Source organism: Trichechus manatus, unplaced genomic scaffold, assembly GCF_000243295.1.
Source record: "Trichechus manatus latirostris isolate Lorelei unplaced genomic scaffold, TriManLat1.0 scaffold00008, whole genome shotgun sequence".
In the NCBI taxonomy this organism is placed as follows: Eukaryota; Metazoa; Chordata; class Mammalia; order Sirenia; family Trichechidae; genus Trichechus; species Trichechus manatus.
In genome coordinates, this window is record NW_004443944.1 from 32,651,625 (window position 1) to 32,660,925 (window position 9,301).

A 9,301-nucleotide genomic window follows, 5' to 3' on the forward strand; every position below is an offset into this window, starting at 1 on the left:
ATTTTTTAACAACTTCATTGAGATATAATTCACATAGCATACAATTCACTCATTTAAAGTGTACAATTCAATGACTTTTGGTATATTTTTAGAGTTGTGCTCTCTCACCAAAATCAATTTTAAAACATTTCAATCACCTCAAAAAAATACTCCATATGCCTTAGCCATCACCCCTGTGGTAGGCTGAAAATGACCCCCCAAATATACCTTCATTCTAGTCCCTGGAACCTGTGAATGATATCTTATTTAGAAAACGAGTATTTGTAAATGGGATTGAGTTAAGGATCTGGAGATAGGGAGATTATCCTGGATTATCTGGTTGGGCCCAAAACGTGATCACATGTATCCTACACATGCAGAAGAGAAGACCATGTGACTACAGAGCAGAGATACAGATTTGAAGATGTTGGCCTTAAAGATTTGAGTGATAGGGCTACAGGCCAAGGAATGACAGTAGCCACTAGAGGCTACAAGAGACAAGGAACAAATTCTCCCCTAGAGCCTCCGGAGGGAACATGGCCCTGACAACACCTTGATTTCGGCCCACAGATACTGATTTGGGACTTCAGGCCTTGAAGAACTGTGAAAGAATAAAATTCTATTGTTTTCTTGTTTTTACTTTTTCTTTTTTTTCTTATTGTGCTTTAAGTGAAATTTTACAGTTCAAGTCAGTTTCTCATACAAAAATTTATACACACATTGTTATGTTACCCTAGTTGCTCTCCCTACAATGTGACAGCACACTCCTCCTTTTCACCCTGTATTTCCCGTCCATTCAACCAGCTCCTGTCTGTCTCTGCCTTCTCATCTCGCCTCTGGACAGGAGCTTCCCATTTAGGCTCATGTATCTACTTGAGCTGAGAAGCACACTTTTCACAAGTATCATTTTATGTCTTATAGTAGAGTCTAATCTTTGTCTGAAGAATTGGCTTTCAGAATGGTTTTAGGTTTGGGCTAACAGAGAGTCCGGGAGTCATGTCTTCTGGGGTCCCTCCAGTCTCAGTCAGACCATTAAGTCTGGTCTTTTTACTAGAATTTGAGTTCTGCACTGCACTTTTCTCCTGCCCCGTCAGAGACTGTCTGTTATGTTTCCTGTCAGGGAGGTCATTGGTGGTAGCTGGGCACCATCTAGTTCTTCTGGTCTCAGGCTGATGTAGTCTCTGGTTTATGTGGCCCTTTCTGTCTCTTGGGTTTATTTTCCCTGTGTGTTTGGAGTTCTTCATTCTCCTTTGCTCCAAGTGGGTTGAGACCAATTGATGCATCTTAGATGGACGCTTACTAGCTTTTAAGACCCCAGACACCACTCACCAAAGTGGGGTGCAGAACGTTTTCTTAATAAACTTTGTTATGCCAGTTGACCTAGATGTCCCCTGAAACCATGGTCCCCGGACCCCTGCCCCTGCTACTCTGTCCCTTGAAGTGTTTGGTTGTATTCAGGAAACTTCTTAGCTTTTGGTTTAGTCCAGTTGTGCTGACTTCCCCTGTAGTGTGTGTTGTCCTTCACTTCACCTAAGATAATTCTAGTCTACTATCTAGTTAGTGAATACCCTCTCCCTCCCTCCCCACCCTTGTAACCATCAAAGAATGTTTTCTTCTAAAATTCTATTGTTTTAAGCCATCAAGTTTGTGATCATTTGTTACAGATACCACAGGAAACTTATTCTCCTCTAATCCCCTCCCAAGCCCTAGGCAACCACTAATCTTTCTGTCTCTATAGATTTGCTTATTCTGGACATTTCATATAAATGGAATTATACAATACGTAGTCCTTTGTGACTGGCTTCTTTCACTTGGCATAATGCTGTCAAAGTTTATCCGTGTTCTTTATTGTCAAAAAACATTCCATTAAGAGTTGGCCCTCCATAACCACGGGTTTCACATCTGCGGATTCAACCAACCATGGATCAAAAATATTTCGGGGAAAAAAAGAAAGTTCAAAAAAGCAAAATACGCATTTGCTGTGCACTGCACACTAGACCAAATCCACACAAATAAAGTGATGTGTAGGCATACCCTGCTGTAGCTTCCTGCTATCTCACAGATCCTCAGTTTCTCTCCAGCACTATGTCGTTTTACATAAGGAACTTGAGCAACTACAGATTTTTGGTACCCATGGGGGTCCTGGAACCAATCCCCCGTGTATACTGAGGGACAACTGTATATAGATTGTCTTAGTTATCTAGTGCTGCTATAACAGGAATACTACAAGTGGATGACTTTGACAAACAGAAATTTATTTTCTCACAGTTTAGAAGGCTAGAAGTCCAAATTCAGGGCGCTAGCTCTAGCAGAAAGCTTTCTATCTCTGTTGGCTCTGGGGGAAGGTCTTTGTCTCTTCAGTTTCTGGTTCCTGGTTCCTTGGAGATCCCCATGTGGCTTGGCATCTATCTTCCCCCATCTCTACTTGCTTCCGTGCTTATCTAATCTCTTTTATATCTCAAAAGAGATTGATTTAAGACACACCCTAAACTGATACTGTCTCATAAACATAACAAAGAAAACTCATTCCTAAATGGGATTATAACCACAGGTATAGGGGTTAGGATTTACAACCCATATTTTTGGGAGACACAATTCAATCCATAACATAGCTATACCACACTTTACCCATTCTTCAGTTGATGGATATTTCAATTTTTTACTCTTTTTGGCTATTATGAATAATGATGCTATGAAGATTCATGTATAGGTTTCATAGAGGTATATTTTCATTTCTCTTAGGTATAGAAGAGTAGAATTGCTAGGTCATATGCTAACTCTATATGTAACCATTTGCAGATGCCAGACTGTTTTCCAAAATGGCTACACCATTTTACATACCCACGAGCAATGTATGAAGTTTCCAGTTTCTGCACATCCATGCTAACACTTGTTATTATCTATCTTTTTTATTCTAGTCATCCTAGTGGGTGTGAAGTGGAATTTCATTGTGGTTTTGATTGGCATTTATCTGATGGCTAATGATGTTGAGTATCTTTTCAAGTGCTTATCACCATTTTTATATCATCCTTGGAGAAATGTCTGTTCAGATCCTTTGCCCATTTTTAAATTGAGTTATTTATCTTTTTATTATTGAGTTGTAATAATTATTTATATATTTTATATAAGTCCCTTATAAAATATATGGTTTGCAAAACTTTTCTCCCATTTGGTGAGTTGTCTTTCCATTATCTTGATGGTGGCCCTTGAAGCACCAAAGTTTTTTATTTTGATGATGTCCAGTTCTCCGTTGCACTTTTTAATTTTTCAAAATAAATAAATTTAAAAGTAAAGAATTAAAAAAATAAAGTGGTAACTTTGGTGAAGGGTAAGACAGTACACAATACTGTGGAAGCCAGCACAACCTGTACAAGGCAAGGTCATGGAATCTCCATAGACACATCCAAACTCCCTGAGGGATTGAACTACTGGGCTGAGGGCTGTGGGGACCATGTCTCAGGGAACAACTAGCTCAATTGGCATAACATAGTTTATAAAGAAAATGTTCTACATTCTACTTTGGTGAGTAGCATCTAGGGTCTTAAAAGCCTGTGAGTGCCATCTAAGATACTCCACTGGTCTCACCGCTTCGGGAGCAAGGGAGAATGAAGAAAACAAGATACAAGGGAAAGATTAGTTCAAAGGACTAATGGACCACAACTACCACAGCCTCCACCAGACTGAGTCCAGTACAACTAGACGGTGCCCAGCTACCACCATTGACTGCTCTGACTGGGACTACAATACAGGGTCCTGGACAGAGCTGGAGAAAAATATAGAACAAAATTCTAACTCCTAAAAAAAAGGACCAGACTTACTGGCCTGACAGAAACTGGAGAAACCCCGAGGGTGTGGCCCCCGGACACCCTTTTAGCTCAGTAATGAAGTCACTCCTGAGGTTCACCTTTCATCCAAAGATTAGACAGGTTTATAAAACAAAACGAGACTAAAAGGGGCACACCAGCCCAAGGGCAAGGACTAGAAGACAGGAGGGGACAGGAAAGCTGGTAATAGGGAACCCAAGGTCAAGAAGGGAGAGATGACATGTCGTGAGGTTGTTAACCAATGCCATAAAACAATATGTGTTCTGTTTAATGAGAAGCTAGTTTGTTTTGTAAACCATCTAAAGTACAACAACAACACATATATATACATAAAAATACAGTAAAGATAAGCTCTGTGTAAACTCCAGGGGATGTGTTGTATATGTGCATCTTATCAACTGAGTTCCTTGAAATATACTCTTTTTCAACTTAATGTGGTCTGGTTTGTTTCTGTTTTGTTTTGTTGATGCTTTCCCAGCATGGTAATGCTTACCATGCCACTATTCTTAACTAGAGAATAAAGATACATTGATAAATTGTTATTTTATTACTTCAAATTGGTTGACTAGATTTTAATATAGCTATGCACCATAATTTATTTTCATTTGTAGAAGTTATAGATAATTGCCCTCCACTCGTTCTCATGTTGAAACATACTGAGGAATGTTACAGGATTGCTCTCCTTTCATTTTCATGCTTCCACTTTGATATAGTATAGAGATTCCAGACAGATGTGCTTAAGTCTTGTGTGACTTGATTCTTGAACACTCAGGAAATACTGTTTAATGGCATCTGGGCTTTTGACATTTGTCTGACATGAACTATTTGGCTGAGGTTTATTCAATGGTAATATTTGAAGTATTTTTCCTTATTTCCCACTAATTTAGCCATATTTTCTGATAGTATTAATTGGATGTTTTTTGAAAGTTTGAAAAGTACTAGTGTAATGGATATTTATATATTCCCAAGGGCCACTGAGTAATTGAGATTAAATTAGAATTTACCCATGAGTGCAAAATAACATCATAAATTTGCTTCGGCATCATAAAGTTGGCTTGTCTTAAGTCCTTGTTATGTCTAAAATCAAATGTTGAAATGAACCTTAATTATTGTCACTGTCATTGACCTGACTTTTACTAATTCAGAATACTAAGGAAGAGCTTCCTGGGTGGCACAAACAGTTAAGCGCCCCTCTACTAACCAAAAAGTTAGCCATTCAAATCAACCCAGAGGCAGTTCAGAAGTAAGATCTGTCGATCAGCTTCCAAAAGGTCACAGCCTTGAAAACCCTCTGGAGCAGTTCTACTCTGGGGTGGCCATGAGTCAGAAATTACTCCAGGAGAACTAATTACAATAAACATATTGAAAGTTACTATTTAAAAAAAAGTTTATAAAAGAATTACTAAGGACCAAATCCTCTATTTGCACTTCTGTGCCCTATAAACTATCCATCATGCCTTAGATATCAGGTCGTAGAAAACATAAACCCACTAAAACTCACTTCAGGAAAGGAGGGCCTATTATAAGAAACTTTAGCAATTACATGAGGCCTAAGGGACTAAAACCAGGAACTGGAAACAAACCTCTCTTTCTCTCTCTTGCCTTTAATTCCATCTTTTATTGTCCATCAGTGCACCAAAACCCAAGATGGATGCCCAAAGCAGTAGGTTCAGCCTCTACATATATATTAGTCACCCACCTTTGTCCACTTACTTGTGGCTAAGAAGACACTTTCACTGGCCCTCCGTTCTCTGAGCAGGACCCATAGAAGTAGATTCTCTGAGAACAACTATGAGTAAATTTTCTAAGAAGAGGGGGTTGGGTGAGTAGGAAATGATTAATATCTCTGGTACCTCTCATGACGGTTGTCCACGACACTCAGAAAGACAGGTGATACAAATTGTTGGGACTGAGTAGAAAACTGTACCTGAAATGCCGTGGCAATTCTTAAATGGTCTATGAATACAATTTTGGAGAATGCTCTAAGACAGATCCAAGAGAAATCAGGTCAAAATAATACCTCCTGTGCCAAAAGGTTGAATAAAGATAATATAGGATTTTTATTTAACTTTGTATGTGAAAATAATAATAAAACATGCATCTAACAATACCACATCTACTCCTCCTATGAGTACAGAAGAGATGCTGTTGTTAGTTACCGTCGAGTCAATTCCAATACCAGATGGATAACAGGGAACACTTCATAGCAATGATTAGATCCATCCAACCAAAGTAGAATTCAGGGCTTAATTTTTCTGTCCAGCTAATTATACTGTTCTCTCCATCTCAGAAGACATTTCCCCAGTTGGTCTAACACTTGTTGCTAGTCGCCATCAAGTTGATTGTGACTCATAGTGACCCCATGTGTGCAGAGTACACTTGCTCCATAGGGTTTTCAAGGCTGTGAACTTTTGGAAGCAGATCGCCAGGCCTGTCTTCCAAGGTGTATCTGGGTGGGTTCTTTTTTGTTGTTAGTCAAGCACTTAACCGTTTGCACCACCCATGGACTCCTGGTCTGATACTAACTAAACCAAAATGGATTCTTGTGTCTAATTTATTGATGGACTCATTTAGACACATACGAGTCCATGTATGTGAGTTAGGATGCATATAGATTGGAGACAATGAGCCAACATCATCTGCATGTCACAGTGGCAGAATGTACCCTCCCTAAAAATGCCCCTGGTGGCTCACAGTGATTAAGCACTCAGCTGCTAACCCAAAGGTCAGCAGTTCAAACCCATCAGCTACTCTGCAGGAGAAAGATATAGCAGTCTGCTTCCATAAAGATTACAGTCTTGGAAACCTTATGGGTCATTTCTACTCTGTCCTATACGGTCTCTATGAGTCAGAATTGACTATGGCAAAGGGGTTGGTTTTTTGTTTTGGACCCACAGTGACAGAAAACTAAAAAAGAGAGGGGATTGTGAAATGTTGCAATGAAGAAAGGGCTTTCTATGTGAACCTTGTTCAAAACCCTCTGAGAACTAGGTTGAAAATTGTCATATATTGATTATAGTGCTGAAATGAATAAAATTTTCTAAAATTCTGCAGTCTAGCCAAGTCTTTTTCTCCTATACACTTGTCCAAAATTCTCAAAAGCCAAAGCTGCTAAAAGGAATGTTCTTGTATACTCTCAAAATTATAACATGTCATCTAAATATTTAATTTTCTGTTCTCCCAGTGAAACAAGATGGTGGGCTGCTCATGGAAGACTAAGGGCAATGATTTCTTTACCCAAAATGAGTAAATGTTAGCTCCACAAAAGTTATTTGGGACCAGTGCTTTAACTAGGCAACATCAGTGGATGTCACCACAAAATTTTCTGTTCCATTCATCTAGAGAGCATTTCCTACCATCATGACCTACTGAAATTTTATCCAGCTCATGAGGAGCTTCTTAAATGTGTCATTGTTTTTGAAGCCTTAAATTTTACTCTACTGAAACAAACAGAATATGCAAAGCTTTCAAATATCCTAAAGGTAATATCTCTCCAAAAATTGTGTCAACTTGATTGTGTCAAAAATTGTGTCAAACATATATAAAGCCTTGAAGGAAAAAAATTGCCAGCCAAGAATCTTATATCCAGCAAAACTGTCTCTCAAATATGATAGCAAAATTAGGAGGTTTCCAGATAAACAGAAGTTTAGGGAATTGTCACAGCGGCAACGGTAATCAGGACGGCGAAGACAGTAACCAACTGCACAACTGTTACAGAGAAGTGGGGCCAGGAGGGTCACTCTGAGGAGTCGACCCCCACTTCAGTCCCAGGAGTTTATTTTATAGTCAATATAGCAATCAATAAGGCAATTAACAAAACAATGGGCTTTGAATGCGGGCAAGGGAGAAGGAATTCAGGTAAACAAGTCAATCAGTAAAGGGACAATAGGTTTGGGAAAACACATCCGGACAAGTCTCGACATGTTGGAGACAAGTCTCAACATGCTGTGCAGCATAGAGGCCTGTGGCGGCTGCAGTTGTCAATAGTGCAGCCATGTTTATATGGCATATATCCCCACAGGGAATTTGCACAAACCAAACCAAAATTACAAGAAATACTAAAGGGATTCCTCCGGTTAGAAAATCAATTAACATCAGATAACAACTCAAGACTAGAACACAGGACAGAGCAACCAGATATCAACCCAGATAGGGAAGTCACAAAAATAAATCAAAGCTAAAACACTGAAAATAGGGAAACAGAGACATCAATATGTAAAAGATGACAACATTAAAACAAAAAAGAGGGACTAAAAAATGTAGTCATAGATCTTTCATATGGAGAGGAAGACAAGGCAATATAAAGAAATAAAAGACTGGTTTAAACTTAGAAAAATAGGGGAAAATATAAGGTAACTACAAAAGAAACCAACAATCTTACACATCAAAATAAAAAACAAGAAAAACATAAAGACTCAGCAAATACAAAATCAACAACAATGAAAAAGATGAAAAGAAAATACATAAAGAAAAACAACTCAGCAAGGAAATTTAAGTGGAACAAAGACACTGTCAGCAACACACAAAAAAAGACGTCAAAATGACAGCATTAAACTCATACCTATCAATAATTACGCTGAATGTAAATGGACTTAATGCACCAATAAAGAGACAGAGAGTGGCAGAATGGATTAAAAAACACGATCCATCTATATGTTGCCTACAAGAGACACACTTTAGACTTAAAGACACAAACAAACTAAAACTCAAAGGATGGAAAAAAATATATCAAACGAACAACACTCAAAAAAGAGCAGGGGTGGCAATATTAATCTCTGACAAAATAGACTTTAAAGTAAAATCTACCACAAAGGATAAGGAAGGACACCATATAATGATTAAAGGGTCAATACACCAGGAGGTCATAATCATAATAAATATTTATGCACCCAATGACAGGGCTCCAAAACACATAAAGCAAACCCTAACAGCATTGAAAAGAGAGATGGACAGCTCCACAATAATAGTAGACTTCAACACACAACTTTCAGTAAACGACAGAACATCCAGAGAGAAGCTCAGTCAAAACACTGAAGATCTAATGCCACGATCAACCAACTTGATCTCATAGACATATACAGAACACTCCGCCCAACAGCAGCCACGTATACTTTCTTTTCCAACGCACATGGAACATTCTCCAGAATAGACCACATATTAGGCCATAAGGCAAGCCTTAACAGAATGCAAAGCATTGAAATATTACAAAGCATCTTTTCTAACCATAAAACCATAAAATTGGAAATCAATAACAGAAAAAGCAAGGAAAAAAATCAAACACATGGAAATCGAACAACACTTTGCTCAAAAACTACTGGGTTATAGAAGAAATTAAGGACAGAGTAAAGAAACTCACAGACTCAAATGAGAAAGAAAACACATCCTACCAACCTTTGGGACACAACAGAGGCAGTGCTCAGAGGTCAATTTATAGTAATAAATGCACACATCCAAAAAGAAGAAAGGGCCCAAATCAAAACATTAACCCTACAACTCAA